General features: G+C 45.4%; 1 protein-coding gene across 6 annotated transcripts in view; it reads left to right on the top strand.

Annotated features, from left to right (window-relative positions):
• Nucleotides 1–11579, top strand: part of Slc8a3 (solute carrier family 8 member A3) — a 151948-nt gene that overhangs the window by 720 nt on the left and 139649 nt on the right. For 4 of the 6 annotated variants that reach the window (XM_033766783.1, XM_033766781.1, XM_010645375.3 and 1 more), the window contains exon 1: nucleotides 1–68. The exons of the other annotated variants lie outside the window; for them this stretch is intronic. The gene's annotated coding sequence lies outside the window, so the exon portion shown is untranslated. The remainder of the gene's footprint in view (nucleotides 69–11579) is intronic. 6 annotated transcript variants of the gene reach the window in all.

The following is an 11579-nucleotide window of genomic DNA, read 5'->3' as shown; positions in this document are numbered from 1 at the left end:
CGAGGGCAGCGCTCGCCTTCCTCACTCCGCTCACTTGCCCACTTGGCTTGGGAGGCCGAGAGGAAACGGTGAGTAATGGGCGAGCTTCCTGCCCTTCCCCCTCGAAGGCGGCCAAGGCAGGGAAGACGAGATGGGGGGACTTGGGATACCCCCAGAGGGTCTCCGGTCGTGAATAATTGGGTTCCTAGTTAGATCTCAAGATCGTTCACACGCACCGCCATCCTGTGGGATTAGTGCCAGAAGTGTGCGGGGGGTGGGGGGTGCCCCGGAAAGTCCACGCTGGGTATGCGGTGTTGGGGGCGGGGGTCTGGCAGAGTGTCTAGGGAGGTTTGGGGGACCCTAGGAGGGAAGCCGGGAGCGTGTGTGCTGTCCAGCAGCGGGCTTGCTGGGTTGGGGGCGGTGTTCCGTGTACTGGGGTGGCCTCTGTCGCGCGCTGGATGCATGTGTGCATGTGTGCGTTGCCTGTGTCAGGGCGTGTTGTGTTCCTGGGGCTGAGTGCCCACCGGCTTTGGGGGCTCGGATGGGAGCGCGTTGTTCCCTCTGCGCGCGCCCGCGTGCACAGAAGCACGCACGCGCGCACCCCAACCTCGGGACTCCACCACCGCGGGTCGGGAACTGCAGCCCCTGCTCACTAGCCGGCTGGTGCCAAGGGGGATGACAAGGAGGGGTTCTCCGGTTCTGCGCTGCTAGGGTGCAGAGCAGGGCGGGTAGTCTGGGCGGTCCCGGGCCAGGTGGACAGAAGCGAAATATATAGTGATTACCACCACCACCCGCCCTCGTCCCCCCAGACAGACACACACGCACATGCACACACACGGCCACAGCCCTCAGAGAGAGGCCAGCGAGGCTTTTTCAGGCCCTGGCTGACCTGCCCTGAGGACCTGAGTTACTGGGGAAAATGAAGAAATCCATTTGTTGGGGGGGAGGCAGTTTTTCGTCTTTATTCATTATATTTTATTTTCACCACGGAAGAGGAGAGGTTAAAGTAGAACAAATACCTTTAATGCAGTGCCATAAATTTACACCCCTCCCCCGCCCCTTTCTAGCGATTAAAAAACAAAACCCTGAACGTTCGGTGCTCGGGTTCCCAGGCAGAAGCATTGAAATTGGGTGCAATTTCTTAGAAACGCAGGCCAGGTGCCTAGCTCCTGGGTGGTCAAGAAACCCCTAAGTGTGTGTGTGTGGGGGTGAGTATGTGATAGGAACACATCCGGCCTTCTGCTGGGGCACCAAAATGGAAGCCCCCGGCCTCTGAGACCTGGTGACATGCAGCCGTGTGTGATTAATCTTCCACAGCTGTTGTGCCCCGTCCACTCGCGCTGAGCTCTTGTTTACCTCGGTTTTCAAATATAGCTGCTGCGCCATACTCTTGCTGAAAGAGGGGGGATCAGTTCACAGCTTATGGGCGCTCAGCCTCCCGGAGGCCCTTCCTTTTGCTGGCTGGGCTGTGCTGCATCCAACTTTGAAAAGAAGCTGCCCCTCATGCCATGCAACTGTCCAGATGAGAAAGGCTGGTAGTCAGAGCTTGCCGTGATTAGAAGTGGGCAGATAACTGCAGCCCCTCCTCGCAATGGACAGTAACCCTCAGCAGTGTCTTCGCACAAGCCCATTGCCTAGTCTCTTCTTTAAATCAAATACAGATGTTTGAGAAGCTGCAGATGAAAACTACCGAACTGGACTGGGTTACAGTGGTTCTTTCTTTGGCTTGATGAAGATGACATCTTCTCTACCTGGACGGCTTATTGTTCTGCCTATGCCCCAGTGTGCTTCTGTTTGACCCCCCAACTCCCAATTCCTTCCTTCCTTCTCCTGGAAATTTCTTTGACTAGGCCATTTCCTACATCTTTTCTCTTACACCCCTAAGCTGAATGTATCACTTTGAAGTAATGTAAAGATGCACAATAACTTCTGTGACTGAGTAATGCTGTGCACAGCTCTAGACAGTAATTTCCTCAAAGGAAGGACAGATGCCTCATGTTTATCCACATTCTGTCCCCAGCACAGAGCCTGGCATAGAGTAGGCACTCAGTAAGGCAGGTTGAATGAGTAAAATTGGAGGGACAAGTTGTAGTTTCCTCTCTCTGTTCCTGCCCCTCTGATCTTCACTTTACACTGTGGTCCCTAGCTTCCTGGGTGGAAAAAGGAGAAGGGTCATCACAATGACCCTTCCCCTGTAACCCTCAGTAGGTTAGGGCCTTGTTACCCTTGCCCCAGGCCTACACTACTCCTGTGCAAGGTGGCTCCTTGTACAGTTTGGGCAGTTACTGCTATTGTCTGTGGGCCGTGACAGTGGTTTTTGTTTCTTGGCCTGTATGATCTAGGCATAGTCTATACTCTGGATTTGGGGAATATGCCACACGCCTCGACTTTTCTTCAAACTATTCACTGAACCATTTATTTAAATATTCAATGACCACCCACACTGCCAGGCTTGTGGTAGTAGAAGAGAATAGTCCCTTTCCTCATAAACATATGTTCCAGCAGGCATAACCAACTAGTGAACAGGTAATTATCATATAAAGTGACTTCTGCCAGTGGAAGGTAAATCACAGGTCAACAAAAGTACACAGAAGGACACCTCTTCATAGGGCTTTAAGGGGGCATTCCTGGAGGACAGCCAAGCCCAGGAAGGATGAGTAGGAATTAGCTTTGGTGAAAGCAGAGAAAAGAGGGGAGGAAAGGCAAGAAAGTATTAGAGTGAAAAGATCCACACAAGGAATCCTAAAGTAAAAAGGGCTTTTTCAAAAGTTGCAGACAGAGTAACGGGCAAGGACAGGAGTTTAGAGGTCACAGAGTCAAACCTTCCAGAGCTTGTACTCTATGCTAAGGGTTTCCCGAGTTCTCAGTGGGTTTGGGGGAAAGTTTTAATGCTGAAGTAAAGGGTCAGCTTGGCCTGTTCATTAGTGGGCTGACCCTGACTGGGGCTGGCTGAAGCTGAGATATAGGGTGAGAAGGAAGAAAAGAGGCAGGGAGCTGTTGTAGAAAGAAACTCAGGTGGTCCTGGCTGCCAGTGAGAGCAAAGGTAGGGGATTTTTCCATTCTTTTAATGTACAAAATAGACATGCCCTTCTTAGGGAGAAGTTCTACTCACTTTCTTTAATGAGACTGGTTTAGGTTTAGTTGTTCTCTGATGTTTGTTTTTTGAGTGGGCACTCCAAACCCGACATTGGACAGGGTGGGCCTTAAAGGAAAAAAGAAAAGATTCCATTTTCAGCCAGCTGAGCTGTAGAGCAAGGCAACTCCCAAAGATCAGAGATGGAAAGGGCCCTGAGGACTGGAAGAGGCACCAAGAAGGAGTCTGAAGGATAAGAAGGATTTAGGGCCATAGTTAAATACCTAGAGACCACAGAGCAACACCTTTAAATAGGAAGAAGGCAATCACATGTGCATGTAGATGGATTTAAAAAGTAATATTGAAGCGTGACGAAGGCTAACACCAGGATCCAGGGTGTAGATATGATGCACAGAGTCATGTCTGCTAGGAAAACTGCTTTGTTTCATCATAGATGTAATTTGGAACCAGCCATGGAACATTTAGTGCCTTGATACTTGGATTGACAAATAAGTCTTCCCTGGTTGTGCACAGAAACACTGGGTCATGTAGGGACTGGATCCGGAAGTTGGACTGAAAAGCCATCTTGCCCTGGTGTCCATGTGATAATTTCCAAATCCCTTAAGAAGAGAGGACCTCAAAGTCCGGAGACAATTAAATAGACAGCGTGAGCATGGTCAGTATTCTTCCTTTGCACCCTGCTCTATGCACTTGTTTCCTCACCTTTCTTGTCACTAATTTCAGAGGTACAAAACAGAATCCTCCCTTCCCACACCATGGACCACATAGTGGTCAGGAGCCAGCCCTGCCTTCCTAATTTGCCCTGGACTCTTTCTCTTTATTTGAAATCTCTTGCTTCGGCACAGCATCCTCTCCCTCCACAAACCCGGTTCTACGAAGAGTATCACTTGTTCAGTTCCCCAGTTCTCCTACCCATCATTCTTTCTCCTCATCTTGCCTTCAGTTGAAATTTTAGCATAATTTTCTGCCTCTTTTCTTCATCACTCATTCAGTCATGTAATCCCGTGCTTAGTACTTTTCTGCAGAACTCATTCCCCAAATTATGGCCTAATCTTGATATCTTCCCATCGTTAGATAATGTTGACCAAGGCCAGGGATTGAGTTCGGTGGTTCCACCACCTGCCTCACAAGTGCAAGGATGGGAGTTGGATCCTTGGTACCCCCCAAAAGGGATAATGTTGACCATTAGCTACGCAGAACTTTGCTCTTTTGTCTTCTTGCACACTGAACTCTCCAGGTTATACCAACTCTCTCCTTGGTCCCCTCTCCATTTCCTCTTTAACATTCTCTTCCCCTTCCCAGGTTCCTCTCTCTCCATTATCCATTGTAAGTCTCCCTCAGTGGTGTGTCTTCTTGCTTCAAGGAGGACAGTTCCTTAGTAGTCTGTGCCTTTGTCCTCCAGCCACAGGTACATTTTATCCAACATGATGTTCCACATTTTATGCAACTCCTCATACTAGCCCAACACCAGCTATCCTTAGGAGTTGCTTCTCCTGACTTCGCATTTTCTATTGGTAGCACCAAAAAATTTTCAATCACTGGATCAAAACCTCCAAGTTTATCTTTGATTTATTTCCTATGTTCCCCAAGTTTTACTTATTATCTTTTATGCCCATTCTCCATCCTTACTACCACTGCTTAAGTGCAAATTTTATAACCTATCTCATGATAATAATAATATGTCTGTGTTTATCACCTACCAGCTACTCTATTGCAATGTGCTATACATTGATCTTCCCATTCAGTCCTTACTATAGCTGCATGAAGTAGTTATTGGTATTATTATACTATGGAAAAGCAGTTTTCTACCATCTTCGGCTTTCGCCTGTTTTCTTTATATTAAATTTGACCACTGTTTCAAGACTCACTTCCTAAAATATCTTGTAAACTTGTAACTTTCCAACACAAAAGTCTTTAAAGGCTCTTCTATTTTTCTAGTTCTTCTTGTTAAAAGACCTGTGGCCTGAGTCCCCTGTCACTTCTGGCCACATTGTCACTTGTATAGATTTGCCTTTTCCTCTTCTGTGCAGTGGCTCACAGTTAACCTGCCCGGGAATCATACCTGTCCTCTAATGTTCAATTCAAATGCTCCTTCCTGGTGGGAAGGCTTTCACAGAGTAGTCCCTTGCTCCTCTGAGTCTTGACACAGTGTCTGTTTTTTTGTGCATGCTTTATACTTTCTGAAATGCATATTTTGTTTTGTTTTTGCATGTGGCTTGCCTCCCTTCCTGGGCCAAGCACCACTTCTCCCTGTCACTCCCTGCCATACACCTGAAACATGGTGGATGTTCAGTGAAAAGTGAAGGAGTGAACAAACAAATTGCCTGCCTCCGTCTTGAGGCTGCTGAGACAAGGTCAATACTATTTATTATAGAAGTAGCAAGTGGTAGAGTCAACAATCGAGCCAGGAATGGGCAACATAGTATAGGAGAAGAAGTGCTGAACTGGTGGCAAGAAGGTTAGGTTCTTGTTTTTGCCACTTCTGAAAACTGCAGGTAAGACCCACATTTGCTCTCTGGGCCTTGGAGTCCTTATCCATGAAAATAATTTAAGTTGGATGTGTTAATTTTTAGGCTCCTGACGTGACAGCGAGTATTCAGTGAGTCTTGTTCCATGGCATATAGATTACCTCCTGCTAAGAATGATTCTAGTGTATCAGAACTTTCCTCCTATAATGTGAAGGCCCCCATGAGTCTGTTTTCACATTGGGTCTCTAGAGGTCAAATGGCTAGTCAGCTCAGCTGTCTGCATGTCAGGCCTCAATATAGCCTGCGCTGGTCTGGGTGACCCTGTGACCCTCCATTGGCAATCCTCAGTGTGCAGTCCCTGTCACCTCTCACTGCAGACAACAGGGCATTCACAGAATGCCTGATAGTGATCTAGGCCCCCAAATGTTCCAGCCATACTGCCTCAGCTCTAGTACTTCTGCTTTTCTCAAAGCCATAGGAGCTGTTGAGAGTCTAGTGGAAACATTCTGCTCAGTGTTCTTCCAGAGGCTCTGCCCATCCTGACCATGCCACCATACTCTTGAGACTGTGACTTTGAGCCCCTCAGAAAGAACTAATGGAGGGAATCGGTTTCAAGGGGAATCACGAGGGATGTGGAGAGGAAGCCCAGCTGCAAAGACAGCACCTATATCTGCTGGGAGTCTAAGAATCTTCTAGCTCCCTCGTGTAAAAGGGGGACCCAGAGCACCCCCAGAATTGATTGTCCAAGAGAACCCGCCAGCCATGTCTCAGAGAGATGACTTTGACTGCTTGCCAGACTCTATTTATTCTTCACTCAGGCAATGATGTGTTTTAATTCTGTATTTCAACATTTAAAAAATTAAGATAAATTAAATTGCATTAAAATAAATCAAGCTCTTGGAGAATGGTCTGAGGAAAACGTACCTAAAGGAGACTGATCGGCACCTTACCCTGATAGCTCAACAGCAGTAAAGGACATCAGCCCTCTTTGCATGAATGGACCTCAAAGACAGAGACCAGTACTCTGATCAATCTGGGAGGCTGAGGCAAGAAGATCACAAGTTTGAGCCTGGCCCGGGCAACTTAGCAAGACCTTTCAAATAAATGACTGAATGACTGAATGACTGACTGAAAGAATGAATGGGCTGGGGAAATAGCTCAGTGCAAAGGCCCTAAGTGCCATCCCCGGTCCTGGGGGCAGGGCAAAGACCAGGTGTTGTCTCTGGAACAGCAAGGGGCCATAGCGACATCTGCCCCTGTTTGACCCCAAGGTCCTTTCAGTCGTAGGGGTCTTTTTTCTTGGTCCTTCATGACCTGACACTCTCCTTTAGTCCTGGAAGAAGGACACTGCTGACTGCTACAGGATCAAAGTTTGGTTCTGGCTTCATTATTTATGGACATAAAAATTCTTGGCAGTCAACTGAGCCCGTTTCTTCATCTGTATGACCATCGTCACAAGAAGAATTCAGGGAGACCACGTGAATGAGAAGGCATTTACAAACTCATGGAATACAGTGTAGCTTAATCCTTGTCCAGATACATGATGCAGTGTAAATGTAGGTTGTCACTATGATTTACTTGAGAGGAAAAGGAAGGTGCTGATTAGAGGGCAAGGTGGAGAGAAGGAATTGTGTTAAGAAGTAGACAGACCAATGACTTCTGCTGCATCACCACGTGGCCCTGTTGGTTCTTTTTAATGCACAAAACTACCTCTTCTCTGAGTTCTTTGGCTGTAGCTACACATTTATTTCTCTGCACCAAGACTTGCTAGGAAATTTGAGCTCTCCCCTCATAGAAGAATCTTTCCAAAATTATTTAATCCAACAGTTATCACTCACTCGTTCAACAGATGCTTACCAAGAACTCATTATACCAAGCTCTAGTCAAGGCACTGAGAATACTGGGGTGAATAAAAAGGGCAAGTTTCTTGCTCTCATGGAGTTTATATTCCATGATAAACAAGCCTGTTTATGAAACAAAAGCAATGATGATTCAGCAATGATGATATATGCTATAAAGAAAATGAAAAGAAATATGACAAAATCCTGGTGGGGGGGGTCACCTTTAAATAAGGTGGGTGGGAAAAGCCTCTCTGAGAAGGAGGCACCTGAGACCCGAATGAGACTACAAAGTGACTTCTGTGGATATGGTGGCTAAGTATATTCCGAGCAGATGGGCCGGAACCTGGGTAGGCCCTAAGGCAGGCTCACACTTTGGCCTCTTTGAGAAACTTCAGAGAACTTTTTGTTAACCATAATGGACTGTGAATGTGATGAAACGAAGGGATAGGTAAGATCAGCAAGTTAGAAGTCAGCAGACCAGTAAGTAAGAGTGAAAGGTGCTTCAAGAAGAGAGGAGATACAAAGGGTGGCGTGATTTGTCAGGTATTATTTATTTATTATTTATTTTGCAATTCTAGGGGTTGAACCTGGGGCCTTCACATAGAGCTGCATCCTCAGAACTTTGCTATTTTTTAAATTTTGAGATACAGTCCTGCTAAGTTGCCCAGGCTGTGCTCGAACTTACGATCCTTCTGTCTCGATCTCCTGGAGTGCTGGGATTGTAGGCTTTCCCCATCATGCCCGGTTTGGTTTATATTTTTTTAAAAAATCAATTTCTGGTGTTTTGCGGGGAGTACTGAATGGGTGGGGCAAAACTGGCGGCTCTTACAGAAGTCCCAGCAAGAGACATAATATTGAGTCTCTAGTAGCTAGAGCAGAATGTGACACATACTTGGCACTCAAATTTGAGAACACATTCAGGCAGAAGTGATCTTCAAAGAACCTACAACTCTGATAGATGTATTTATAGTAAGTACTCGACAAATACTTTTCCCTATATATCAATGGGTAGAATACGGCTTTCTTGTCACCCTAGGGTTTGCGTCAATCTCAACATCTTGAATCTTTAATAATAATTTCTATTTTTCTGACCAGCACTATTTCTTACAACAATACATTCCATGAATTCATTTCCTTCCACGTGAGACTGAATTCTCCCCTAGACAAACAGGGTATGTCCAGCCCCACCACTTCTGTGACGGTCTCTGTCAGTGTCTGTAAGTGAGTCCTAACCTATTTGCTCACATTTCAGTACTGACCTTGTGTGCTCTTCTGTGTACCTGTCCAGGGTGTGGACAGACCTGCTTTGTAAGTGCATCTCCAGAGCTTATCACACACAGTCTGGGCTACTGACTGAACAAACGGCCCCTCCCTGGACCAGAGTGAGGACTACTCTGATACCCCTATTGAATTCCAGGATCTCCCTGATTATCTCCCAGAGAGCCTCTCATTGGTTCCACTGTGACAGGACGTTCTAAAGCTAAGCAGGTGTTTAAGTTGGGTGTTTTTTTTTGTTGATTTATTGCCCTTCCATTCTTTGAGCCTGGGTATCTCTGAATCAGAGGGAACTTTGTAGAGCCAGTGGGATGAAGAAGGTTCCTGATGTGGTTTGGTCCTCACTATGCCTCTTCATTCCTTTTTCACAATCATCTTCTGTTTCCACTGCCCTCCAGCTTAGACTGATTCTACTTTTGATAGCTTTGAAATCCATATCTTCCTCAGAAGCCCTGCTCATACTGGCCAGATTCTCCTCACTCACACTATGGAGCGTCTGATCCTGTCTTCTGCTTTCCACTTTAACCTGCTTTCTGTCCACCCGTTCAGTTTCCACACTGTCACCCCGTGGATTGCCTAGCCAAAGGGAAAATGTTGATTTTGTTCCTCCTCCTATTAAAAAAACTTTCAACTTCATCATCTCCTATTGCCTTGAACATAATGCCAAATTCCTTGGGCAGGCATGCAAGGTGTTTCAGCAGCGCTTCCTTTCTTATTTCGGCAGCTTCTCCCAGGTTCTTGGTCCTGCAGCCATTGCTTGCTCTTCGCTTAACACCCTGCTCAGCCAGGCTTCCAGACTCTGGCCTGGGCTTCCTGTTGCCTGTGTTGGTGGTGCCCTAGCTTCCACCCAGTTAAGTCGTGGTCATTCTTCAAGTCCTATATCTAATGTTACCCAGTTCACTGCGCTGGAGTTGAGGATTCCAGGCAATGCTAAACCTTCCTTCCTCAAGCTCTCTTGGCACAGTGCATATGTTTCCAAATCAAATGTTTGTTTTGTCCTAATTATTCAGTTTTCTGCCACTGTTCTCCAATAAAATGTGTGCTTTTCAAGGGGGATTATAGTTTGTTCATATTTCTCAAATTTGAAAAACCTTGCTCACAGCATCCCTGACAGATGGTTTCCCAGCCTCCATCTGAGCACTGCCAAGGTGGGAGAAATCACTGAATATTATACCTTCTATTTTTTGCACATTCATTCAATATATCCATTCATTCAATAAATATATATTGAGCAGCTGTCATATAACAAATACTGATTTAGGCACTGGGCATACAAACATATCAAATAAAAATTCCTACCCTCTTGGAACTCATACTTATTGTGAGCGTTTGTAGAAAAAACAAGTTTAGAAGGAAGCAGAATAGCTTTCTTGTGATAGTTCAGTGGAAGTCAGCCTGTAACATGGAGCGAGGGGTCATCATATGTAGGTGTGCATTCGTGAATGAGCGGGTGAATGAATGAGAAAGTGCAGGGTGAATGAACAAAAAGAGGTCATGAGGCAGTATAGGGAAATTGACCTAATTAAGTAGTCATCACTGAAAGAGAAAGTAACTAGAAACATATCTCGCTGACAATGGACAAGTAGCATCATTTTCCTATGAAGATAAGAGAACCCCTTCTTTTATATTTCCTTGGTAAATGTGTAAACCAAGCAAGCAGCAAGTTTAGGGAGAGAAAGGAAAAATATGTTCACATGAGTGGGAATTTGGTGCTACTGTTCTTCATGAGGTATGAAAGCAAATGAATATCCAAGAGGGTGGAATGTTTGTGTAGTATATAGAAAGACCTAGGGGTATTCCCCTGTGAATCAACTCGCAATCCGCTGAAAGTCCTTAGCATGGTCCCAAGAAAGTTCCTCATGGTTGGAATCCCTAAGATGCAGATGTCATAGTAAGAGTAAGTTTGTCTTCTTTCCCAGAATTCTCAAATTTGGCTGTACCTCAAAATCAACTAAGGAACTTTTAAAAAACATAAATATCTAGATTCTACTCCCAGACAGTACAAAATTTAGATCTAAAGTAGAATTGAGATGTCTGTATTTTTAGAACCCCAGAGTTTTCTCTGATGCACCATCAACTGTAGAATGTGGGCCTAGTTCCATAACCATGTCTAATTAGGGGATGACTAGATATGAATGTAGGCCTATCTGTAGGAAAAACAGAATTTCAGCTGAACAAAGACCTCTCTCTTCTTGGGTTTCCTGCAGTGCTTGCAACTCTCCAGATCTGTCAAGAACAGATCTTCTAGCTTCCTGTAGAGGCAAAGTCCTCTAGCTTCCACAAGTGTGATAAACTTTAGGAATCTTGGAGTCAGAATTTTAGAGGGAGAAATGATATCAGAGGTCAAGAGTTGCAATGAGTGTGACTATTCACTGTTACAAAAACAAAAACAAAAACAAAAAAATCCCAACACAGAGTTGAAATCCCTTCTGGAGCTTCCAGAAGGGTGTGGAGGATGGACATGTGAGCAGATAAGCCTATTATCATGTGGCAAGTGCTCCAGTGGCAATCAAGTGTTAGAGAAACCCAAAGGAATGAATGACTTATTTTGCAGAGGAGATTCTATCTACTTCAGAAAGAATGGCTGCTATCAAGAAATCAACCAGTATCAAATGCTGGTGGGGCTGTGGGGAGAAAGGAACCATGCTCTACCGTTAGTGGGAGTGTACACTGGTATAACCATTGTGGAAATCCATGTGGAGATTCCTCAAAGAAGTAGGATTAGAGGCCCCATTTGACCCAGCTATTCTCCTGCTGGGTACTTTCCCAGAGATTTAAAAGCATCATATCACAGTGATATATGCACACTCACATTTATAGTGACACACTTTGTAATAGCTAAATCTTGGAAACAACTCAAATGCCCATCAACTGGTGACTGGATAAAGAAGATGTGGGTTTAAAAAGAAATGGAGTACTATA

Source organism: Fukomys damarensis, unplaced genomic scaffold (genome assembly GCF_012274545.1).
Source record: "Fukomys damarensis isolate Sample0158 unplaced genomic scaffold, DMR_v1.0_HiC HiC_scaffold_21, whole genome shotgun sequence".
NCBI classification, from domain to species: domain Eukaryota; kingdom Metazoa; phylum Chordata; class Mammalia; order Rodentia; family Bathyergidae; genus Fukomys; species Fukomys damarensis.
Note: the sequence above shows the minus strand (reverse complement) of the source record. Positions and strands in the feature narration are given on the sequence as shown.